The sequence below is a fragment of the Sus scrofa genome, chromosome 9, assembly GCF_000003025.6.
Source record: "Sus scrofa isolate TJ Tabasco breed Duroc chromosome 9, Sscrofa11.1, whole genome shotgun sequence".
Taxonomy (NCBI): Eukaryota; Metazoa; Chordata; class Mammalia; order Artiodactyla; family Suidae; genus Sus; species Sus scrofa.
The window spans coordinates 74,546,122-74,573,280 of record NC_010451.4 but is presented as its reverse complement, the minus strand read 5'-3'; the positions used below and the strand labels follow the sequence as shown (position 1 = coordinate 74,573,280).

Sequence of the window (27,159 nt, the reverse complement as noted above, 5' to 3'; positions counted from 1 at the left end):
AATTCTCTTTCTCTTGGAGTTCCTATCGTGGCTCAGTGGTTAATGAATCTGACTAGGAACCATGAGGTTGTGGGTTCGATTCCTGGCCTTGCTCAGTGAGTTAAGGATCTGGCATTGCTGTGAACTGTGATGTAGGTTGCAGATGTGGCTCAGATCCCGCGTTGCTGTGGCTCTGGCGTGGGCTGGTGGCTACAGCTCCGATTAGACCCCTAGCCTGGGAGCCTCCATGTGCCATACGTGCGGCCCTAGAAAAAGACAAAAACAAACAAACAAAAAACCCCAAATTCTCTTTCTCTTGTTCAAATTCAAACTCATAATTCCCAGATAAATTTCCTCTCCTTCCATATTTCTTTCCTCCTCTGCCCAATGGATGTCCCTCTTCTTCTCAGATATATCATTATCTGTATCAATGTGCAGTCTTTATATACACACTCTAGTCAAACAAACGTACTATCATAGCATATTTATTTTATATTTTATGGCCATTTATTTTTCCCACTAGAATATTTTCTTTAGACCTGTCAAAGGTAAACAAAGCCAAACATTAGTTAGAGTGGGGAAAACAGATTCTATTCAGTAACTATTGGCAGCAGGGGAAAGAACAGAGCTCCATTCCAAATTGTACAGAGGTGACTAAATGTTTTAAAGGGAAAAAAGGGGATTAGGGAAAGGGGAGTGCTCAAGCAGTGTCAGGGGAGTGAAAAATTATGAAAAGTGGGTAAGAGGATCAGTCAGTATACACATGATTGGGCCAGCTGTAGCTTCTAGCAAGAATTGAAGTTAGGATTATATTCTCCGAAAGAGACTGGAAGACAGAGGTCTTATCCTTTCTGCAGGTAACATTTTGAAGAAATGGCTTTCAGTTCTTGAAAAAGACTCTGTGGTTATAGGAGATACATATACATTTATCTTAAAGGGATGGATGAAGGATTTATGATTGTAAGCTTTCTTTTTTGTTTTGATTTTGTTGGTAAATGTTCTAAGAATTGGGGAGCAGGGTCCTATTGTCTCGAACAGGATAGAACAAACATTAAATTCTTTTGATAGCCTTGAGCTTTTGCAGGCCAGAACTCGGAGAAGGGTAAGGTCATCCCAGGGGGATGTGTCTTCAGCTGCCAAAAGCCACAACTGGTTTGGTGAAGTCTCTTGGTATAGGAATTTGAAGAAGTCATTACATGACGAGGGTTCTTCTGTAGTTCTTAGCTCCCATTTTTGTATTCCTTAAATAGTGTTCTTGGCACATGGTAGGTTCTTAAACTATTGATCGGGTTGGTTTAAATACTAACAGTCCTTTAATAACAGATTTCAATTATTGTTTTCTGTAGGTGTTCTATTCATCACTGCATACTTAAGATCCAATGCTCTATCTTAGACAGCTGTGCAGTTTATATACTGCCCAAATATGTCTGGATAAAGAGGTAAGGGAGAGCTTAAATTCAGCTTGTACTTTACATGCCATGAGCCCCAACACCAGCACTCATATTCTCTAAATCACATAAATACTTATGTGGGCTACTGGCTATCCAGCCAATTACAATGCCTGGGTCACAGGGTTCTAAGAAATTATACTAGATGGAAATAACTTTCTGTTCTGGAGAGTTGAGGTAAAAGCAGTTTTAAATGGAAAATTTCAATAATTACCTTAATTTTTGCCTTTGCTTTGCAACAAGCGCCATTTGCTAAGATTCGGGAATTTGAATACTGGGAGCACAAGTTAGTCCATTAGAAGGGTCTGTTTGACTTAGATTTTATTGAAAGTCTTCAAGAGGATGGATTTGTACCCAGGGGTCTCTCAAATATAATCACTACCTTGGTAACCAGTGTCATAACCAAGAGAAACACAGATTCTTTTTTAGGGAGTTGACTGTCTTTTTGTTGATTTTGGTTTGTGATTGGGGTACATTTATCTGCTTTTATATCTTTTCTATACAAGTGTATGCAGAGATACTTTTAAGTAGGATCATGATTTGTTCTTGAGTTATACCAATATTCTTTTTTACTTTCATGGGGATTTTTTTAGCCTTTTGAAAAGGTATACCTGTTTTTCAGCCCAGTAGTTTGCAAATATTTCCTTCCTTCACATACTGACTTGTGCATTCCCATTAACCCATCCCTAATTTTTCTCTACTAAAACCAAAACAAACCCCCCAAACAAACATTAAAAAATTGAAGACCAGAATTCCTGCTGTGGTACAGTGGGTTAAGAATCTGATTGCAGAGGCTTGGGTCACTGCAGAGTTGCAGATTGAATCCCTGGCCCAGTGCAGTGGATTAAGGATCCTGTGTTTCCTCAACCATGGTGTATACAAATACAGCTCGGAATTGCTCCCTTGCTTGAGACCTTCCATATGCTGCAGGTGCGGCCATTAAAAAATAATTTTAAAGACCAATCTGATTTTTTTACAGTGTCACAATTTTGCATTGCAGATTCCACAGGAAGTAATTAATTAAAAATCAACAATGGCAATGGTAAGTGATATATTTTCTTGGAATAGGAAAATTAGTTTTTAAAATTCTTCATAGCAGTATAAGATATTTAATATCAAATGTTAATATATTCCTCTCTTTGGAAAAATTATTTCAGGAAGACTAAAAGAACTGGGATGTATATCAGTATCTTATACTGACCTCAATTTTATTGATAGCTACCTTCCAAACTTTGTGTGGTTGACAGAACTGACTTTTTTTCCAGTTTTTGTCTTAAACCAGCATAAATTCGAGTCCATTAAGCATCAGAAAGGTAAATTGTTGTTCACTTGTAAGAAGCAAAGAGTCTTTCTTAAAAACAATGTATTTTATTGAAGTTAGTTGATTTATAATGTTGTAGAGCAAAGTGATACAGATATATGCATATATATTCTCTTTCATTTCTTTTTCATTATGGTTTATTATGGGATACTGAATACACCTCACTGTGCTATACAGTAGGACCTTATGACTTATCCATTCTATATATGTGTTTACATCTGCTAATCCCAAATTCCCAATTCTTCCTTAGCCTACCTCCCATACACTATATATATATATATATGTATATGTGGTATGTGTGTCCCACATCTTCCATTCATCTCATGATGGACATTTATGTTGCTTCCATGTCTTGGCTATTCTAAATAGTGCTGCTATGAACATAAAGGAGAACGTATCTTTTTGAATTACAGTACTGTCTGGATATATGCCCAGGACTGGGATTGCTGGATCATATGGCAACTCTATTTTTAGTTTTTTGAGGAAGCTCCAAACTGCTTCCCATGGTGGCTCCACCAATTTACGTTCCCACCAACAGTGTGGGAGAGTCCCCTTTTCTCCACACCCTCTCTAGTATTTGTTATTTGTAGACTTTAATGATGGCCATTTTGACCCATGTGAGGTAGTACTTCATTGTAGTTATTTGTATTTCTCTAATAATTTCCGATGATGAACATCTTCTCATGTGTCTGTGGGCCATCTGTATATCTTCTTTGGAGAAATGTCTCTTTAGATCTCCCGTCCATTTTCTGATTGGGTGTTTTTTTTTGTTATTGAGTTGTATAAGCTGTTTGTATATTTTAGAAATTAAGCCCTTGTAAGTGGCATGAGAAGCAAAGATTCTTATTTGTCTGTTTCAAAGACTCATCAAACACATTCTTCAGTTACCATGGAAACTATCTCCAGCTAAATTTGAGAGGGTCTCTGGGCAGAACTGAAATGCCAACACTTATAGAAAAAACTATGTTTTAATTCTTCTGGAAATTATTTGCTTTTTTTTCCCTTAGGTGAGGTGCCAAATTATTTAGTAAGACCATATTGAAACTTGATTTGGCTATTAATGATTCTGAAGATAATTCTTAAGTGAGAAATATTTTTGATAGGAAAAGAAGAATTAGAGAATTGGAAAACAGAAGCTTATAGAATTCACACTGACAATTTTTTTTTTTAATTTTCAAAGTTGGGAATTTCAGTTATATAGGTTTTACTATTGACTTCATTAGTCACACTCAAAAGTGAATGCTATAATGATTCATATTAGTTTGTATTTATATGTTCTCAGATAAATAATCTGGCAATCTGTGAGATGTTTATTTTTAAAGTTTATGACATAATCCTTAGCATTTAATACAGTTTGATTTTTAGTCAATATATAAAAAATACTGCAGAATGTCCAAGTTTAAGTGATACAATTTTTTTCTTCCTGTCAAAGTTATAGTTATTGTTACAATAAATTGAACATTTCTCCAGTAACAAATTCATAATTCTACTATAAAGGATATGAACTATCTATTTAAATGTTAGATGCTTGTGCTTTAATAAACACAGAATGTTATTTGCAATTTATTTTAGATGCTTATACTTTCATAAACAAGAATTTTATTTGAAATTTATTTTTCATGAAGGAAAAATTTAGGAAGACTATCAATTATGAGGTGTAAGGGAAAGAACTTAGCCATTTTCTAGAAATCAGTCCAGCCCTCTGATTTTCCATTGAGGAAAACAGTTCCAGGTGATTTACTAATTGTATCATGTGACACACGTCCTGTGAACTAACTTGGAACCTGAGGTTCTGAGTCCCCAATCTAGCATGGTTAGCCTTTCCACTTGACTTATTTAATAAGGCACCTTTATGTTGGAAGACTAAATTGTAGTGTTATGTATATTTGTTAAAGTATTGAAAAACCCTAAAGCTTATTAGATTTATTAGCCTTTGGATCACAAGTATAATTTGCCTCAGTAAGAAAGACAGTACTTCAGTAAAAGAATGATAAACCCTCAAGTTTTCTGAACGTATGTATTTGGGAAACCCCATTGTGGGTGGCATTAACTAAATATTTGGACAGAAAATATGTGGGAAACATTAGGCATTGACTACATGGTGTTTGTCATGAAACACATGCATGTGAATGGACAGGTAAATACACATTCATATCTTTGGAGGTAGAACAGATCTCTATTGCAAGTGTTACACTAGTTATATTTTCCTTTTTCATGCGAATGCTCTTTATTGGCATGGGTTATTCAGAATTTACTATACATGCACACATCCTGTTCCTATGAAGTGAAACCTTGAGAATCTTTTTTCCCTTGCTGAAATACAAAATAAGTTTTAATAAACCCTGATCTGAAATAAAGTCAAGGTGTACAGAATATGTATACTATTATCTTTTGAAGAAGGACTGGGTATAGAGTTAAAAGTCTTGCATTAAAATTCCAACCATGCCACTTCCTGGCTCTTGTAAATTACTGGTTCAGTAAGAACAATAAGTAAATATAAGCAGGAAAAGAAGGAGTTTTCCTTGGGACAGGGCTTTGTACTTCCATGACCATTTATGTGTAAAATGCTGACTGTGTTATATAAAGTCTAACGTTTAGGAGCTTTCTCATCGGCAATACTGGTTACACCATTTGTTGACACTCGTTATTTTGTCCTAGAAGCTACATACAGGGGAGTTTCAAGGACAACTGTTATTTTCTAGATCTTCCTTCCTAGATTGACTGCATAGCCAGATGACTTGTTCATTAATTTGTCCACATGATCATTTAATGATATTTAACATAGTAGTTATTCTGCGCTTGTTTTATGTATTTCAAGTATCTATGCACTATATTCAATCCTGTGGTGACTATGTCCCGAAAAGGACAATTGATAAAGTTGATTACTGGATAAATTATTTCTCTCTGTTAGAAAAGATAACGATGATGATAATGTTGTTGTTAGTCGATTAGGTTTTTCCCCTCATATAACCCACAGATCGAAATCTATTTTATTCTCTTGAGAATATTTAATGAAAGATGAGTAAATATTGATTTTCATTAATGAAGTGGGTGGGTTTTTAAGTGTAAAATGTTAAGCAGATATCAGTCAAAGATCTTTTGTTTAAAAGCTCTGAAAGCTTATGGTACATTGTTCATCCATCACAAGATCAAACTGTTCAACATTACAAAAGGTAGGCTATGTGTTCTGTCATTACCAATAGTAGCTCACAAGTACTGCTTTGAGCCACAATCATAAATAGATGAGGATATATGCAGTAGTTGGGAAGAGGTGAAATCTAGTGGCAGTAATTCAGCTCTAAACCAATGAATTGAGGCATAAAACTTTTTTTCAGTCACCTGTTTTAAAGGGTTGAAGAATGTATGTAGTTCTCACCTGAAAAATTAAAAGTAAATACTTTGAGTCATTTTATTATAGCTTGACCCGTACAAATACAGTATAAACATATGTCAAAGGTGTATTTGACTTAAAGTTACGAGTAGAATGGTTAAGCTGGTTCAAAGAACACTTGAAATATATATACACATGTAATATGTATTATTCATACATATTATGTATAGATGTGTGAATACCTACACACACAGAGATTAAGATTGATTTACACTGTCAGAAGAAAAAAAGTCTTCCTGAAGTAAATGTACGCAGTGAGAGATAAAATGGTTAATATCCTACAGGGTGATAAAAGTGTAACTTTCTGGATTATCTTTTCTACCGGAGAGAAGTCATTTACACTTCTACTGGAAAAAAAACCACTGACGTATAACTCACAGAATCTGGGTCTTAATCGAAGGTAATTAGTAAGTCAAACAAAGGCTCATCCCTTAGAGAACTGGATAATCTTTGGTGATCTTATCAGACAGTGTTATGATAGGATACTGAAAAGACATACAGTCATTATTTTGTCCTACTTTGAATTGGTATAATTTTCTTTAGCAGTACCAGTTTCCCCAATATCTAAAGCCTGCTTTCTGTACTTGTAACATCATCATGCTCTAGTAGAATCCCCCTTTTTCTTTTTCTTTTCTTTTTTTTTTTTCTTGTCTTTTTGCTATTTCTTGGGCCGCTCCCGTGGCATATGGAGGTTCCCAGGCTAGGGGTCCAATCGGAGCTGTAGCCACTGGCCTACGCCAGAGCCACAGCAACGCGGGATCCGAGCCGCGTCTGCAACCTACACCACAGCTCACGGCAACGCCGGATCGTTAACCCACTGAGCAAGGGCAGGGACCGAACCTGCAACCTCATGGTTCCTAGTCGGATTCGTTAACCACTGCGCCACGACGGGAACTCCAGAATCCCCCTTTTTCTAAATGAATTCTCCAATCTTAGCTCCCTAGAAAAAGCAATCCTGCACAAAGGGAAAAACAGCTTTCTTTCCAGAATTTTTCTGGGTTTGTGCAAAATTTTAATATCAGAGAAAAGTCATTGATCTTAATAAACATTCTCCAAAACAGATAAAAATGAACTGACTTTATTTATATAAATATGGCAAATAGACTCCCACATATATTCCTGTGCCATATTGAGAAATTGTGAAAAAAGTCGACCTTTATTATTTGAATATTGTTCCTAATATTTATAAATATTTTTGATTTATGATGTGCTTTAAGTTTTTTTAGAATTTTGTTTTGCTTATGTTCTTTTTGTCCTGGCTGCCATAATTTAGTCATTGTTGAAATAATTTGTACAATCCTGTACTTGAAGTTCTTCATTTCAGGGTCATTTTCAGCCCTCAAGATCCACAACTGTAACATATTGCAGTATATTTTGTTTATCTAACAAGGCACATTTTCCTTTTCAGAGTAAAATAATATATATGAAATCTATGTTTTAAATACAAAATTTATTTGAACCTACAACGGGAAGAACTAATGTCCTTCACTCAATAAAATTGAAAACTCAGCTCCACAATGTATTGTTTTTGCAAAGAGTTTTTTATTAAAAAAATACTGCAATAAGAGGTTACAGAATAGCATACTGAGGAGCATATGGGGAAGTTTTCGCCAGAGGGAGTGAAAGTAAATAGCTTTGAATCATATTATCAAAAGAATGCAGTTAACATTGCAAACCAAGGAAAGAATAATAAATAAAAACTCAATACAATTGACCTTTAGACTGCTAATAGTTTATACATACAATCTCAAACCAAGAGGGCTTTTTATACTCCAACATATACTTTCAAAAATATAAACTGTTTTTAGAATAGTTTTAGATTTACAGAAAAATTGAGATGATATTTCAGAATTCCCTTATACCTTATACCAATTTCCCTTGACATGTTAGTATGACACATGTGTCACAATTAATGAACAAATATTGATACATTCTTCTTATTATCTAAAGTCTATATATTAATCAGATTTCCTTATTTTAACTCAAGGTCCTTTTACTGTTGCAAGATTTCATCCAGAATACCTTGTTACATTCTGTCATGTCTCCTTACACTCCCCTTGCAGGTGACAGTTTCCCAGACTTTCCTCATTTTTGATGACCTTGACAGTCTGGGGGAGTATTGATCAGGTATTTTATAGAAGTCTCTTCTATTGGGGTTTGACTAGTGATCTTTCTTATGGTTAGACTTGAGTTACGGATTTTTGGAAGGAAGATCACAGAGGTGGAGTGCCATTCCTATTCCTTTCTATCAAGGGTAAATACTATTTTTATTTGTATTTTATTTTTTTTGTCTTTTGTGTTTTTAGGGCCGCACCCACAGCATATGGAGGTTCCCAGACTAGGGGTCTAATCAGAGCTGTTGCTGCCAGCCTATGCCAGAGCCATAGCAAGGCCACATCCCAGCCATGTCTGCAACCTACGCCATAGCTCAAGGCAACGCCAGATCCTTAACCCACTGAGCAAGGCCAGGTATTGAACCCGCAACCTTGTGGTTCCTAGTCGGATTCATTTTCGCTGTGCCAAGATGAGAACTCGATACTATTTTTACATGACTTGTTATTGTTTATGCTAACCTTGATCCACTGTCTGAGGGAGTGCTCACCAGGTTCCTCCCCTGTAAAGTTACTTTTCCCCTCCTTCCCATTTGTACCTTTTGGAAGCACTATGCACAGTCCACACTAAAGGAGTGGAGGTTATGGCCCTATTTCTTGCCAGCAGAGTTATCTACACAAATTATTTGCAACTCTGTACAGGAAATTTGTCTCCCCTGATCTATTTATTCAATCATCTGGTTCTATAAGTATGAACTCATAGATTTTATTTTATACTTTGTGTTATAACCCAATACCGTTCTGTTTTATTTTTTTGCCCCCACTTACTGGATGTGAAAGTTCCCAGGCTAGAGACTGAACCCATGCCTCAACTGCAGCCAAAGCTGCAGTAGTGACAGAATCAGATCCGCTGAGCCACGTGGCTACTCCTTGTTTTGTTTTTAAGTTTCTCAAATTGTTGCAGTTTTCTGGGAAATCTTTCAGTTTGCTTATGTGTCCCTTTGACATGTCTTCATCACATGGGTTTTTGCTTTGGGTTTTAAGTTTTGAGATTTTTTTTTTTTTTTTTTTTTTGGGAGGGAGGGCTACCTTCACTCTTCTAGCACTTGAAGATACTCCAAGATCATCCTATTTCCTGCCCCTACACTAGAATCAGCCATTTCTCTAAGGAGTCCTGGTTCCTTCTTGGAAAGTGGTACTAGGAACTAAGATCTAGGTGTTAGGTCTCCTCACTGCTACTGGAATGTCACTGTTTCTTGCCCTCTCGCTGACAGAGCAAGGAAATGTATGTGTTTACTAGCTAGTGTATAAACAAATATACATGTTTCTACATATGTAATCATCTGTGTTTATTTTAAACTAAACATGAATTTATACTGAAATCTCAGCTCTAATCCATTAAAACCCTCTTTAAGTTACAATTTTGAGTTTGATTTCATCATTACCTTCTGCTTTTTTAAAAAAAATTACTAAAATAGACTCATTTAAACATGTGTCTAATATTATTTAGTGGATTTGAGTTGAATACCTTTATTCTTCTAGGTATGCAATTTTATTACTTAACAATATCTAAATGTAATCACCAACTAATGTCTTTTAGTTTGATTATCAAGGGAAAAGAGAAGTTCCAAAAATGTAGCTTGGCTTGATGAGACATTCTTTCTCTCATTATGTATTTGTTAAAAATTTTTTTGGGTTAGTAAGGTATTATGGGAAAAAATCATAGCAGATAATCAAAACCAGGTAAACAATGGGATAACGGGAAAGTCAGAAACATGCAAAATTAGAATGGGTTGTATCTGTAATATGTCCACTGGATTTTTACAAGTTTTGTAGATTGTTAATAAATGATTTGGTTCAAGGGATTCAAGTATAAGATGAAAAGTGACATTAAACTTAGGTAAGAGGTTAACTTAGAGAATCAATTTTGTAATAGTAGATACTTTATATAGCAATTCTAATCCAAATAAATATACTATGAAAAATTCAGGATCTTTATTAGAGGATTCAAAGAAAGAAAAGATACTCCATACTCCTTGATTGGAAGAATTAATGTCATTAAAATGGCTGTACAACCCAAAGCAATCTATAGATTTAATGAAATCCCTATCTAATTACCCACGACATTTTTCACAAAACTAGAACAAGCAATCCAAAAATTTATACCAATCCATAAAAGACCCAGAATTTCCAAAGCAATCCTGAGGCAGGAAAAAAAAAAACCCAAGCAGGAGGCAAAACTCCCCCAGACTTCAGACAATATTACAAAGCTACAGTAATCCAGACAGTGTGGTACTGGTACAAAGACAGACATGGAACCAAGGGAATAGCATAAAGAACCCAGAAATAAACCCAGATACCTATGGTCAATTAATTTTTGACAAAGGAGTTAAGAATATAAAATGGGAAAAAATTCTCTTCAAGCAAGTGGTGCTGGCAAAACTGGACAGCTGCAGGAAAATCAGTGAAACTAGAATACACCCTCACATCATGTACTAAAATAAATTCAAATTGGCTTGAAGACTTAAACCTAAGACAAGACACCATCAAGCACCTAGAAGAGAATATAAGCAAAACATTCTGACATCAACTCTACATATGTTTTCTTAGTCTCCCAAGGCAATAGAAATAAAAATAAAAATAAACCAGTGGGACCTAATCAACCTTAAAAGCTTTTGCACAGTAAAGGAAAACATAAGAAAAAAGACAACCTACAAAATGGGAAAAAATAGTTGTGAATGATATAACCAACAAGGGCTTAATGTCCAAAATATATAAACAACTCATAAAGCTCAACAGACGAAAAACAACAAACAACCCAACTGAAAAATGGGCAGAAGAACTGAATAGACATTTCTCCAAAGAAGGCATACAGATGGCCAACAGGCCCATGAAAAAATACTCAACATCACTAATTACTATAGAAATGTAAATCAAAACTACAATGAGGTACCACCTCATGCCGGTAAGAATGGCTAACACTAATAAATCTACAAGTAGCAAATTTGGAGAGGATGCGGAGAAAAGGGAACCCTCTTTTACTGTTGGTTGGAATGTAAGCTGGTACAACTATTAGGGAGAACAGTATAGAGGTACCTCAGAAAACTAAATATAGAACTACCATATGATCTATAAATCCCACTCTTTGGCATATATCCAGACAAAACTTTCATTCAAAAAGATCAATGCACCCCTTCGTTCATTGCAATACTATTCACAATAGCCAAGACATGGAAACAACCTAAATGCCCATTGACAGATGAATGGATTAATATGTACATATACACAATGGGATATACTTAGCCATAAAAAAGGACAAAATAATGCCATGTACAGCAACATGGATGGAACTAGAGATTCTCATACTAAGTGAAGTCAGTCAGAAAGATAAAGACAAATACCATATGATATCACTTATATCTGGAATCTAATATATTGAAGAAATGAACCTATCTAAAGAACAGGAAAAAAAAAAAAAACTCATGGGCGTGGAGAACAGATTTGTGGTTGTAAGGGGGAGGGAGATGGAGTAGGATGGACTGGAAGTTTGGGGTTAGTAGATGCACACTATTGCATTTGGAATGGATAAGCAATGAGATCCTGCTGTATAGCCCAGGGAACTATATCTAGTCACTTGTGATGGAACATGATGGAAGATATGAGAAAAAGAATTTAGGTATATGTATAACTGGGTCACTTTGTTCTACAGCAGAAATTGATAGAACATTGTAAATCAACTATAATAATTTTTTTAAAAAAGATCTTTATCTTACTGTAATTCAAAATCAGGAAATGTGATAACTTCCACATTTTTCCCTCAAGATTGCTTTGGCTATTCATGGTCTTTTTGTTGTTTCATACAAATTTTAGAAATTTTTTTCTATTCCTGTGAAAAACATCATTAGAATTTTGATGGAGACTGCATTGAATTTGTAGATCACTTTGGGTAGTGTGGAGTATTTTAACTCTTTTCATTATTCCAGTTTATGAGAATGGAATGTATTTCCATTTATTTCTATCTTCTTCAGTTTCTTTCATAATGTTATAGTGTATAGATCTTTCACCTTGGTTACATTTATTCCTAAGTATTTTACTAATTTTGATGCTACTTTAAATGGGAAATTCTTTCTCTTTTCTTAAGTAGAAAACTATCCTCTTTATGAGTTTGTTGTTAGTTTCTAGAAACAAAAATAATTTTGTATAGTGATTTTTGATCTCACAAGTTTACTAAATTCATTTATTCTAAAGATTTTTTGGTGAAGTCTTTAGAGTTTTTAAATGTAATATCATGTCATACGCAAATAGAGGCAGCTTTAATTCTTCCTTTCCTGTTTTGATGTCTTTTATTACTTTTTTTTTTAAACCTAACTTCTCTGGATAGGATATCTAATACTACATTTATAAAAGTAACAAGAGTGGGCTTTTTGTCTTGTTCTCTTAGAGTAAAAGCTTTCAGATCGTCACCATTGAATATGATGTTAACTGGGGGTTTGTCATATGTGGCCTTTGTTATGGTGAGGTACACTCACTGTTGAGAATTTTTAATCATGAATGAATGTTGAATATTGAATGAATCATGAATGAAAGATATGAATGCTTTTTCTCTATCTATTGAGATGATCATATGGTTTTAATCCTTCATTCGTTAGTGTGGTGTATTGTATTGATTGAATTGCTTGTGTTGAACCATTCTTGCATCTCTGAAATGAATCTCACTTGATCATGGTGTATGATGCTTTTAATTTTATTGTTGAATTCAGTTTGCTAATATTTTGTTGAGAATTTTTACATCTACATTCATTAGGGATAATGGCCTGTAATTTTCTTTTCTTGTGGTGTCCTTGTCTGACTTTGGTATCAGGGTAATGCTGACCTTTTAAAATGAGTTTGGAGGGGTTCCCTCCTCTTCTGTTTTTCAGGAGAGTTTGAGGATTGATATTAATTCTTCTTTAAATATTTCTTAGAATTTGCCAGTGAAGCTGTCTGGTCCTGATCTTTGCCGGGAGGTTTTTAATTAGCGTTTCAATCTCCTTGCTAGTACAGGTCTGTCAGATTTTCTATTACTTTTATGATTCAGTCTTTGTAGGTCATATAATTCTAGGAATTTATCCATTTCTTCTAGATTGTCCAATTTGTTGCTATATAATTGTTCATAGTAGTCTTTTATGATCCTTTGTAGTTTTTTTACTTAAAAAATTTTTAAATTAAAGTGTAGTTGATTTACAGTATTGCTTCAATTTTTGTTGTACAGCCAAGTGACCCAGCCACAATATATACACCGTCTTTTTTTTTTTTCATACTATCTTACATCATGTTCTAACCCAAGAGACTGGACATAGTTCCCTGTGATATACAGTAGGACCCTACTACTTATCCCTTCTAAATGTAATAGTTTGCACCTACTAACCCCCAATTTCCTATCCATCCCACTCTCTTCCTCCCTCCCTCTGGCAAAAACAAGTCTGCTCTCCATCTCCATGATCTGTTTTTATTTTGTAGGTAGGATCATTTGTGCCATATTTTAGATTCCACATGTAAGTGATATCACACGGTATTTGTCTTTATCTTTCTGACTTACTTCACTTAATATGAGAATCTCTAATTCCATCCATGTTGCTTCAGATGGCATTATTTTGTCCTTTTTATGGCTGAGTAGTATTCCATCATTTATTCCACATCATCTTAATCAATTCATCTGTCAAAGAACATTTGGATGATTTTCATGCCTTGGTTATTGTGAACGGTGCTTGCAGTGAACATAGGGGTGCATGGGTCTTTTTGACTGAAAGCTTTGTCTGGTTATACGGCCAGGAGTGAGATTGCTGGATTATGTAGTAGTTCTATATTTAGTTTTCTGAGGAAATTCCATACTGTTTTCCACAGTGATTGTACCAATTTACATTCCCACCAACAGTGAAAGAGGGTTCCCTTTTTTTTTTTTTTTTTGTCTTTTTGCTATTTCTTAGGCCGCTTCCACAGCATATGGAGATTCCCAGGCTAGGGGTCTAATCGGAGCTGCAGCCACTGGCTTACACCAGAGCCACAGCAACGCGGGATCCAAGCCGTGTCTGCAACCTACACCACAGCTCATGGCAACGCCGGATCGTTAACCTACTGAGCAAGGGCAGGGACCGAACCCACAACCTCATGGTTCCTAGTTGGATTCGTTAGCCACTGCGCCACGACGGGAACTCCAGGGTTCCCTTTTCTGCACATCCTCTCCAGCATTTGTTATTTGTTGATTTGTTACTGATGGCTATTCTGACTTGTATGAGGTGGTACCTCATTGTAGTTTTGATTTACATTTCTCTAATAATTACTGATGTTGTGTAGTTTTTCATGTGCCTGTTGGCCATCCATATGTCTTCTTTGGAGAAATGTCTATTCAGGTCTTCTGCCCATTTTGCAATTGGGCTGTTTGTTTTTTGGTTGTTGAGTTGTGTGAGTTGTTTGTATATTTTTGAGATTAAGCCTTTGTTGGCTGCATCATTTGCAAAGATTTCCTCCCATTCTGTGAGTTGTCTTTTCATTTTTTTTAATGGTTTCCTTTGCTGTGCAAAATCTCTCTCTCTCTCTCTTTTGGTAATTCTAGCTAAGGATTTGTCTATTTTATTATCTTTTTTTCTATTGTTTTTCCAGTCTCTATTTCATTTATTTCTACTATGATCTTTGTTATTTTCTTCCCTAAACTAGTTTTGGGTTGAGTTTATTCTTTTAGTTCTCTGAGGTGTAAGGAAAAGCTCTGAGGTCTTTCCTATTTCTCGATATAGGAGTTTGTCATTATAAACTTCCTTTTTGGAATTCCTTTGCTGTATCCCATAAGTTTTGATGTGTTTTATTTACAATTTCATTCCTCTCAAGATATGTTTTCATTTCTCTTTTGATTTCTTCAGTTCATTGGTTGTTCAGTAGTATGTTGTTTAATCTCCACTTATTTGTGAATTTTCCGGTTTTTCTTTTTATAATTGATTTCTAATATCATATTGTCATAAAAGATGCTTAATATGATTTCAGTCTTCTTTATTTTTTTCCTTTTTTAGGTCCACACCTGTGGCACATGGCAGTTTCCAGGCTAGGAATCAAATTGGAGCTGCACTTGCCAGCCCATGCCACAGCACCAGCAACATGGGATCCTTAACCCAGTGAGCAAGGCCAGGGATCGAATCCACATCCTCATGGATACTAGCTGGGTATTTAATCTGCTGAGCCATGATGGGAATTCTGATTTTAATCTTCTTAAATTTATTAAAACTTGTTTATGGTTAAGGTATGATCTGTTCTAGAGAATGTAGTTGAGAAGAGAGTGTATTCTATAAATATTGTATGGAATTTTTAATAAATGTCTGTTAGGTCCATCTAATTTATTGTGTAGTTTAAGTCCAGTATTTCCATATTGATTTTCTGTATGCCTAACCTACTCATTATTGAAAGTGGATTAAAGTCCCCTAATATTTTTATAATGTCTACTCTTCAGTCTATTAGCATTTGCTTCATATGTTTAGGTACTTCTGCTTTTGGGTGTATGTTTGTTTGTTGTTTTGGTGGTTTTTTTTTTTTGTTGTTGTTGTTGTTCGTTTGTTTGTTTTTTGGCTTTTTAGGGCTGTACCTGCATCATATAGAAGTTCTGTTGGAGCTGCAGCTGCCAGCCTACACCATAGCCACAGCAATGTGGGATTGAAACAGTGTCTGCGGCCTACATAGCTCACAGCAATGCTGGATCCTTAACCCACTGAGCGAGACCTGGGATCAAACCCTCATCCTCATGGTTGCTAGTCAGGTTCATTACTGCTAAGCCACCACAGGAACTCTGAGGTACTCCTGTTTTGAGTATATATATATATATATATTTACTAATGTTACACTTGAGGAATTATTCTCTTTATTATTATATAATGACCTTTTGTGTCTCTTGTTACAGTCTTTGGCTTAAAAATCGGTTTTGCATGATATATGTATAGCTTATATAAGTATAGCTACTCCTATTTTTTTTGTCTTTTTGCCTCTTCTGGGGCCGCTCCCGCAGCATATGGAGGTTCCCAGGCTAGGGGTCTAATCGGAGCTGTAGCCACTGGCCTACACCAGAGCCACAGCAACACGGGATCCGAGCCATGTCTGCAACCTATACCACAGCTCACGGCAACGCCGGATCGTTAACCCACTGAGCAAGGGCAGGGACCGAACCCACAACCTCATGGCTCTTAGTCGGATTTGTTAACCACTGAGCCATGACGGGAACTCCAAGCTACTCCTATTTTCTTTTGGTTTGTATCTGCCCTTCACTTTCAGTCTATATGTGTCCTTAAAGCTAAAGTGAGTCTCTTTAGTTCAGAAATATATAGATGGATCATGGTTTTTTTTGTTGTTGTTGTTGTGTTTTTGTTTGTTGATTTCTTATCCATTCAGCCACTCTCAGGAGAATTTATTCCTCTAGTATTTTAAGAAATTATTAAGAGCTGTGGATTTACTATTACCATTCTGTTAATCTTTTTCTGATTATTTTTAATCCCTGTGTGTGTGTTCCTCTATTGCTCTCTTACTTTGATGATTTTCTGTAGTGCTATGCTTTGCTTCCTTTCTCTTAATCTTCTGTGTATTTACTATAGGTTTTGCTTTATGGTTACAATGAAACTTACATAAAGTCTTAACATTTATTACAGTCTCTTTTAAGCAGACATCTTAACTTTGCCTACAAAAGCCCTACAGTTTTAGATGGAAAATTATTTTGGTAAGATGTGGACTATATGTATGTATGCCCTTGTCAACACTCATCAATTGTAGACTTAGATTTTGTGCAGCTAAGTATAAAAGCAAATCTGTGAACAAGGTTCTTTGTTTTTCTTTCTTTTTTCCTTTCCTATTTAAGGCTGCACTTGTGTCATATGGAAGATCCCAGGCTAGGGGGTCAAATTGGAGCTGCAGCTGCTGACCTATGCCACAGCCATAGCAGCACTGGATACAAGCCACATCTGTGACCTACATTGCAGCTTGCAGCAGCACCAGATACTTAACCCACTGAGTGAGGCCAGGGATCAAACCCGCATTCTCGTGGACACTTTGTCAGGCTCTTAACCCACTGAGCCACAGTGGGAACTCATGTGAACAAGGTTCTTGTTAGAATGCTTACTTTTCTTAGTAGTATGCATTAAAAATTCTGAAACTAACTTTTGTGTATTCTAGACTTGTGCAAATAAATAAAAATATTGAGACTCATGGGATCCAGATTTTTCACTGTTCAGGTACAGTGAAGAAGTGATAAAAATATGGAAAGAGGAGAACCAATCATGCCTTGTGGTATTGAATTGGAAATGAAGCTCATAGTCATTAATTTATATATAGAAATAAAGACAGATATAATGTATAGATATAAATCGATAAAGATTATTTCCTAGCTCTCTTTGCTGAAAGGGACTAGAGGCATTCTTAACTAAAAACAACCAGGTTTCCCTGGGAAAATAATCATGGAACTATGTCTGAAGAATAAAGAGCAACCTCAGTGGAGGCCTGGACTTCAATCCCTGGCCCCTGCTGATGAGCAGCAAGGAAGACAGGCAGGGGCATTGCTTGGGAACAACTCCATGGGAAACAAAGTCTCCAACAAATACTGGGTCTTGGGCCTCTTCAACAGGCTCATTCATTATGACATTTAAGTAACAAAAACCCCACCATGATGAGTCAAAACTAGAGATAAAGGAAGAAGCAATCCCAGTATACAGAAGTTTAGAAAGATTCAAGACAAAGAATGACAAGTCACACAGAATTTCTCTTCCCAAATTTCTAAAAGCAAGTCTGGTTTCTTCTCTATTTCTTCTCACCTATCTGGGACAGAAATCTCAGAGGAAATGACATCATCTTTGTTCCTTGGCAAGCACATTGCTTAACTCAAAGACCAATCCTGTCAACACTTCAAATGAAAGCATGGGATATATAGAGAGAGTAATGCTTACAGATTCTTATAATGAATGAGAGTAAAGTGGTTACTGAAAATCAACAATTTGTGGGGAATGATATAGATCATGGTGCAAACACTAAAGCAGTGTTATTAGAACATTAACAAATCTGGATGTTCCTGTTGTGGCGCAGAGGAAACAATTCGACTAGTATCCATAAAGATGTGGGTTCAGTCCCTGGCCTTGCTCAGTGGGCCAGGGATCTGGTGTTGCCCCGAGTTGTGGTGTAGACCACAGACACAGCTTGGATCCCATGTTGCTGTGGCCGAGGTGTTGTCTGGCAGCTCAGCTCCAATTCGACCCCTAGCCTGGAAATTTCCATAAACCGTACATGCGGCTCTAAAAAACAAACAGACAAAACAGAACATTAACAAATCCAATGAAGTCCTCCTCCTGTGTCGTAACAAAAAAGATAGTCTTCTAAAGATAAAAATGGCAGATGGTTTTCCACAAAACCACATTACTGCATTAAACACTAAAATGGTGAAAAGCAAAAAGAGAAGGTTAGTGTTTTGACATCTGATAGCAGGTTCTATTTTACCTGTGAATTATTTTCTTACCAAGTCAAGATTGTTCTGATTGGATACCTTTGAGTAAAAGGCTGAAATTACATAATCCATCTTCTATGCATCAAATTTCAGTGTACGCATGAGTATACATGGAAACAAATTTAACAACAGGAAACAGTTGATAGAGCTAATGAAAAAGCAATATGATCTAAAGGTTAGAAAAAAGACGCCAACTTCAAGAGATGACAACTTTAAGGGTTGAGTTGTATACCAAAATATATATGCTACAAAATATATAGAGAAATGAGTTATAACCAGTTTAATAACATAAGAATGCACGAACCTACCAAGATGAAAAATAAGCAGGAAAGAATAAATAGTACTGTAAAATGTCAACAAATACAGAAGGAATGGTTGAGTTAAAAATCAGGAAGAGATGTTAAAATCAATGAATAAGAAATCAGGACGTTTTCATAGTCTCAACTCTCTACAAACTTCTTATTAATCACAAAAGAAGAAACAATTACTCTAAAGTGAAGAAATCTGCAGATACCACCTTAATCAAGTGACCAAAACTTACATCACATTATTTCTTATATCCTATAATGAGAATGACACATAACTTGTGTCATATTACCATCAAAATGCACAGTCTAAATCTTATCATGAGTAAAGATCAGACAAAGTCACATGGAGAGACATTCTGCAATAGCTGCCTTCAAAATTTCAAGGTTAAGAAAGATAAAATTTAAGAAAGTCTTCAAGACTGAAAAAAAAAAAAAACTATAGAGATATGATAACCAAAGCAATGCTACAAAGCACATTATTAAGGCAAAGACAAATCTGAATATAGACTATAAATTCAACAATAGTGCATCAATGTTCTAATTTCCCAATTTTGACAACTATATTGTGGTTAAGGAAGAAAATACCCTTGTTCCTAGGAAATACACACTGAATGAATGTAGGGAAAAATAGGCATATTTTCAATTTAGTCCCAAATGGCTCAGAAAAAAGTAGTGTAATGTACAATAGTGGTAGTAACACATATATTATATACATTTTATACACAATCTACACATATAAAGTAATATATTACATGGGCAAAATATAAACAATTGGTGAATTTGGGTAACAGACAGATGGGTATTTCCTATCCTACTCATTCAACTTTTATACAAGTTTGAAATTATATTAAAATTTTGCCAAAGAAGTTTTAAAAAGTGTTGCTTTTAAGATAATCAGTATATAATATATTAAAAAACAATAGAAGGTAAATACAAATGAATAATTTTAAGAATGAGAAAGCAGATATCTGCTTAGTCCAGAGATACTAAAATGTAAAAAGACAATACTAGCACAACTTTACCAATGAATTTGAAAATAATTCTCTGGAAATTATAGATGGGATACTAAGTAGCAACAAAATTTTTGCTGTTGAAGAATACATATAGATTGGAAAAAGTTCATAATATATAAACTTTCAGATATGGAACAGCTTTCAAATAGACTTTACATTACGAAGAATAAATAGAAAATCAGAATTAGAATAATACATTTATAAAACAATCTGATAAAAGAAATTTTTTCTGTGTAAGTGGGCTATGGATATTTTCTTTTTGGGGACTTTATTTTGCATTTTCCAAATGTTAGGCAATGTTATGTGTTACTTTTTCAATAGCTATAAAAACCATCACAATTTTCGTAAAATATCTATGAAAATACACATTATAAAACATGTGCAATGGTTCTGGAAACTAAGGATTAGAATTCATCATATATCAGAATCTTGGAAGGATTCCTACTAATTACAAGCAGATGTTAAGGTTTAAACAAATCTAATCAAGGCCAATGAATGCTTGACCTTTTGCCCTGGAACAATGCAGTAGGGATGTAGCCTTTTGACAGGAAGAGGGTCAACAGCCGGAAATTGGCTGGACACCACCTTCTCCTAGTAGATGCATTCTGAGGAGGAAGTTCTTGTCCCCAGTCTTCCCTCCTCATTAGCTCATTCTTTACATTCAGTTAGAATATCTGAGAGACCTTGAGAATTAGAATGCGTATCTTGCCTCTCCGCAGCTCTACTTTGTAGCTCAGTCAGAGACCAGCACTCCTCCGTATCAGATGAAGCAGAGAAGAAAGAGTTGGGGCACAGCAGTACAAGAATGATTTAGTTTTGGCATACCAATGAAGAAAAATATGGTTGATTAAATTAGAGCTATATAATAGAATAAATTACTAATGTAGAAATAGTTTTAAAAGGTAAATGCAAGAAGCCCATGGGAAGTGAAAAAAGGCCATAACAAAATAAATAAAAGGAGTAAATATAAAATAAGTTGGATAAAACAAAAATCAAACTGAACAATTGATTTGGTTCAATTCCCCCATGAAAAGATAGAATTTCAGATTGGTTTAATAAAATCTAGCCATATATTGACTATAAGAAATGAAGGAAGAAAATAAAGAGATATAGAAAGATACAAATTAAATAATCAGAGGATGATATTATATCAGGTGTAGTAGAATTAAAGAGTATTCAACCAAAGGATATTTATAGTGATAAACATACAGTAAAAATCAGTAGGACAATCAGTAATATTTATCAAATAAGATTTTGAACAGGAAAATTACCAGCATTTATATGCATATGATATTTTGTATCTACCTCTATCAGTATACATCTTATTTTATTATACTCATAGAACAATTATAAAAAAAATCACTTGTAATTGGGCAGATAAAAGTCTTGGAAAAATTTTAAATGAAGAGAGTAAGTGATACTCTTTCACTAAAATGTGAAAAAACTAAAATCAATAACAAACAATATAAACTTAGTTGCTTCATAACTGAAGTCTTTTAATATGATCCCAAGAAGAAATGTGATTTTTAAATGAAATGTGCAATCACCAAAAGAATAATGGAAAAGATAGTCTGTTGGATTAAAGAACCTAAGATAATGTAGCTAAACCTCTGCTTCAAGAAATGCTTCAACTACAGGTCTTGAGACTCAATTTGGTAAACTGAGAAAAGAACAGCTGAAGCAACTAACAACCAGGAATGGGCAGACTCCAACGCATAGGCCCAATCTGGCTTGCTGCCCATTCTGGAGAGTTTTCTTTGACCTAGCCCATCTCCTGCCTCATGCATTACCTATTGCTTTACACATAACAGAGGCAGAATTGAGTAGTTGTGACTGAGACCATAAAGACCACGATGTATAAATATTCACTACTGAGTCCTTTAGAAAAGAAAAAAAAATTGCTAACCCTGAAATAGACCACAAATAAATAGCAAGATAATTTGTAGTTTAAAAAAAAAAAAAAAACTGATGTAAAGAAAATTAACTCAAGGAGATGGAGAATATGTGGAAGAAGAAGATTAGTTAGGGAAAGCTAGTCTGAGGAGATGCTAAGGTCTGTTGGGTTAGACTCTGTCTGACATATGAAGAGCAAGGGAGAAAGCACTCCTGGTAAGGACAGCAATACGTAATAAAGGCCTAGTGATCTTGGGGAATATGAGGGAGGCTAGTGGAGTGGAACAGTAGTAAGCATGGGCCAAGGAGGCACTTGGTTTGAAAGGATGTTGAAAATAATTACCATAGCCTGCATGGGGAAAAAGTCTTGATTTTATTCAAAGAACAGTAGGATTTATACTAGTAAGGCAATTATAATGGGTTGACTAACACTAACAATATAGTACAGTAACAAAAAGCAAAAATACATGACATCAATTGATTTTTTTTTTTTTTTTTGATTTGGTAAAATTTGTTACCTTTTCCTGGTTAAAATTCTTTTCTTTCTTTTTTTTTTTTTTGACATTTCTTTGGGCTGCTCCCACGGCATATGGAGGTTCCCAGGCTAGGGGTCTAATCGGAGCTGTAGCCACTGGCCTACGCCAGAGCCACAGCAACGCAGGATCCGAGCCGCGTCTGCAACCTACACCACAGCTCACGGCGACGCCGGATCGTTAACCCACTGAGCAAGGGCAGGGACCGAACCCGCAACCTCATGGTTCCTAGTCGGATTCGTTAACCACTGCGCCACGACGGGAATGCCATAAAATTCTAACCAAAAAGGAACAGAAATTCTTTAAAGCAAGAAAAAGTCTTTATCAGAAACCACCACCACCAACAAAAATCATCAAAATAGAAAAATACTGAAGGCATTGCCATTAAAACCAGAAAAAAGACAGGAATATCTGCTATCACTACTATTCTTTGTTTTTCCAAAGATTCTAGATAATGCAAAAAGCACAAGGAATAAGTGTAATTATTATTGAAAGAAGAAAATTATTATTTATAGTTATGTGGAATCTATAGCAAGAAAACCCAAAAGGCTCAACTTTGAAAACTGACAGCTAGTTTGAGAATTTAATAAATAGCAAGTAATAAATACATAAAAATTAATAGTTTTTACATTAGAAATCACCAGATGGAAAACAAAATGGAAAAATGTCCTGTATCCATAATAAGGAAAAAAAATTATATGATATGTAGGAAAGCATTTAATATGAAAAATAAGATTTTTGTGAAAAGAACTTTTGAAAATTATATTAGGTACCATAAACAAAAATCCAATTAAATAGACATCATTTTCCAGGTTGAGAAGACTTCATAGCCATCCTTCCCAGAATAAAATATAAATCTAATATAATTCCAACCAAAATTCCAAAGGTATTTAACCTGACACTCAATAAAATAACTCTTAGGTGCATGTAAAAAAGTGCACACATGAAAGTTTGTGAAAAAACTATTATTGAGGAAGTGCTATTAGACATAAAAATTTTCTTGAAGCTGCTTGATTAAAATGGTAGGATATTAGTGTAGAAATAGGCAGTTCAAGAGAGTCTACAAACTTTTCCATGTATATATTAAATTCTAAAGATTTGGGGAAGAGAAGTATGGCATTAGAAGTTCGTAGGGGAAAGAATATATTATTCAGCAATTATGTCAATGCAACTGGGTTAAACATTTGGAAGAGAAGGTCTTGAGTCCCCTGATATCTCAAATACAAAATATAAACTGCATATGGAATAAAGTCTTAAATGTTAAAAATTAAATTATAGGAATATCAGAGGCAAGTGTAACAGAATAGCTGTATAATCTTGAAGAGGAGGAAGTGCTATTAGGCAATACAGGAAACCCAGACAATGAATAAAGAAAAAGCATAGAACTGGTAATATAAAAATTAAATCATCTGTCATTAAGACAAAATAAAACCATAAACATGTATTTTTTATATATATATATATACATACACAAGGTATTAGAAAAATATTAGGAAAGTGAAAAAATGAGACAAATGAACAGGCAGTTGACAGAAAACACAAGTGACTATTAAAACTATGAAAATTTGCTCAATCTCAGGGTGTATTTACCTGAATGTATAGATTTATGTCTTTTTTATTTTTTGTTATTATTATCATTATTATTTTTTGTCTTTTTTAGGGCTGCACCCACGACATACGGAATTTCCCAGGCTAGGAGTTGAATCAGAGCTGCAGCTGCCCATCTACACCACAGCCACAGCAACTTGGAATCCAAGCCACGTCTGTGAACTACACCACAGCTCATCGCTAGGCTGGATCCTTAACCCACTGAGTGAGGCCAGGAATCAAACCCGCGTCCTCAAGGATACTAGTAGGGTTCATTACCTCTGAGCCACAACAGGAATCCCCTTTATGTCTTTTTTAAATTGGGAAATTTTTAGCCACTATTTCTTGAAATACTGAGTATTCTTCAAATAGTCTTCCTGCCCTTTCTCTCCTCTTCTGGGATTTCCATTATGCATTTGTTAGTATGCTTAATAGTATCCCACGGTTCTCAAGTTCTGTTCATTTCTCTCCATCTTTTTTTTTTTCCTGCTCCTCCAACTATATAATTTCATTTGACTTATCTTTAAATTCTGATTCTTTCTTTTGCCTCCTCAAATCTGCTCTTGAATTCCACCAGTGAGTTTTTCATTTCAATTTTTGTGTTTGTTAGCTCCAAATATCCTCTTTGGTCTCTTTTAAAAATTTCTATCTCTTTCTTGTTATTCTCTATTGAAATATCATTTTCCTGGTTTCCTTTGTTTCTTTGCCCATGGTTTCCTTTAGCTCTTTGAGCACATATAAGACCATTTATTAAGATCTTTGTCTACTTAAGTATAGTATTTGTGCTTTCTCAGTGCAGTTTTTGTTCATTTCTGTTTTTCCTGTGAAAGATCCATAAATTTTTCCTTTTTTGTATACCTTATAATTTTTTGTTGTTGTTGAAATCTGATATTTTGCGTATAATAATGTGATAACTTTGGAAATTAAAATTTCCCCTCTCTCCAGGATTTGTTGTTTCTGCTTGCTGTGAGAAATAACACTATTTTTGTAAGGACTGTATTCTCTGTCATATATGTATTTGGAGTCTCTGTTCCTTTAGTTTAATTGTTAGCTAATTTCTTGACAGAGATTTCCTTAAACTCCTGGAGTCAAAAGAGAGAGAGAGAGAGAGAAGATAAAAGAAAAATTAACAGAAGAAGGAAAAATGCAAAGAAAAGAAGGAATGGAAAAGACAGAACAATACTTCCAGGTCTTTGAAGACTGGCACTGTGTGGAGGCACTCCTTGGTTGATTAACCAGTCTGCTTACAATCCCACTTAGTCCTCAACCCCTGCTTTCTTTGAACCTAAAGATCAGCCAAAAGTGAAAGGTTATGGTCATCTCAGGTCTTTTCTGAGCAGGCATCCTGCCCTGGGCATGATGTGCCTCATCATAGGCAGGAACTTTTCAAAGCCCTTATTCTGCCAAAGAGTCTCACTCTCCATAAGTTCCCCATCATAGGCAGGAACTTTTCAAAGCCCTTATTCTGCCAAAGAGTCTCACTCTCCATAATTTTATTTCTAGCTTTCTGTGTATCTACCCTTTGTGCCAACTGAGATGATAGATAGATAGATAGATAGATAGACAGATAATGTCTGCTTGTCTACTTTTTTTTTTTTTTTTTGCTCCTGCTGGTAGAAGTTCATTCTTCTGTCTTTCAATGTTTTAGTGAAACATCCTTCACATAGCTGGTTCTCACCTTGAGAGAGTTCCAAGTTAGGCAAAACAAAGGCAGGCCCCTGACATCAGTCTTTCAGGAATCTAAGAACAGGCCAAAAGAAAAAAACAAAACAAAACACAATACTCAGGAACAAGGTCTGCTTGGCTTGCTCTGGAACCATGGTGCCACATCAGGAGCACAGGTTACCATCTCCAAGCCTGCTCTTGTACTGGGAAGAGAGGCCAAGCAAGACTAAGTTAATTTTCACAAAATTCTCTTACCCTTTTCCTGTGGCCTTTTTTTGGGTTGTTGAAAATCCTTGACTACTTCCCAGTGTTTCTAAAAGGGTGATTATGAAAGTTTCAACAGGTTTTTTGATGTTTCTTGAGAGAGACAGGCACCTGGAAATTCTTAGTCCACCAATGGACACCGTTGATGTCCATGTGTCTTGAAATTCTGCTTTAGTGGAAGGACTGGAGAATTTTTTTTCCCTTTACAATACTAAAATGCAATGAAGGTTACATAAAAAGGTTAAATTACAGACCAATTTATCAATGATTATGTCAAAAAATGTTTTCTGTTTCAATGGAAACTATGTAACATCTGTACCATCCCATCTCAGGTTATCGATTCTAGCCTTGTTCATTGTCTTTGAGTTATTTTGCATTTCTGTTTACATTTAGGTAACTTTTACATACATAAATTATGTTTTGTCTGATAATGAAATTACTTGAATTTCCTCCCCTTTTAGGAAAAATTTTTGCCCCCATTTTGCAATTCCTCTCAAAATTCCTTTACTCCACATAACCTTTTTCTGTTTTATCTTTTCCTGTAAACTATTAAAACGTCTGTTTGGTTCCCTCATATGATAGGAATAAAATAAATTATTTAATGTGTTTATTTTTATATTTTTATAAGTGATTTTTCCCTTTCACTGAAAATTGTTAGTAATTATAAGTGCTATTATCCTAAATACAAATATATGCAATTAGAATTTGGCACCATATTATCATATAAACTACATCCCAGGAATGCAAGGTTGATTCAATTTTAAGATAAGTATTAGTACATATTATCATAATATTTAAGGAGAAAAAAATTATATCTTTCCTTTAAGAGCTCAATCTTTAATGGTTAAAGTATAATTTTCAAAAAGTAAAATCATGTCTCTTAGGAAAATATCAAATGAATATGTGTCAAATATTTCATTCAACTTATCAATCAATGAGGGAACCAGTAAGATGTTAAAATTAGTCCAGAAAGCATTTGAGGAGCCAGGAATCTAAATTCTAATCTAATTAAAGAACATTACTATTAGATTTCTGAGTTAGATGCTAAGCTGGTTTATAAGTCACAGGACAGTAAATGATACAGGATAGAATTTATTTATATCTCTATTAGACAAAAAACTGCTTGTTAACCTCTATCCTACAGAGTTAGAAAACAGTGCAGATAACAGGAAGTTAAAGCTGCAAGCCCAGCATTTTGCTTAAAAAATACC

At 35.0% G+C, this 27,159-nt stretch overlaps 1 long non-coding RNA gene across 1 annotated transcript; it reads left to right on the top strand.

The window, feature by feature from the left end:
• On the top strand, positions 731–2,823 carry LOC106504957. The gene is made up of 3 exons (XR_001298950.2): positions 731–836; positions 1,326–1,418; positions 2,428–2,823. It is a non-coding gene; the product is annotated as an uncharacterized LOC106504957 (long non-coding RNA).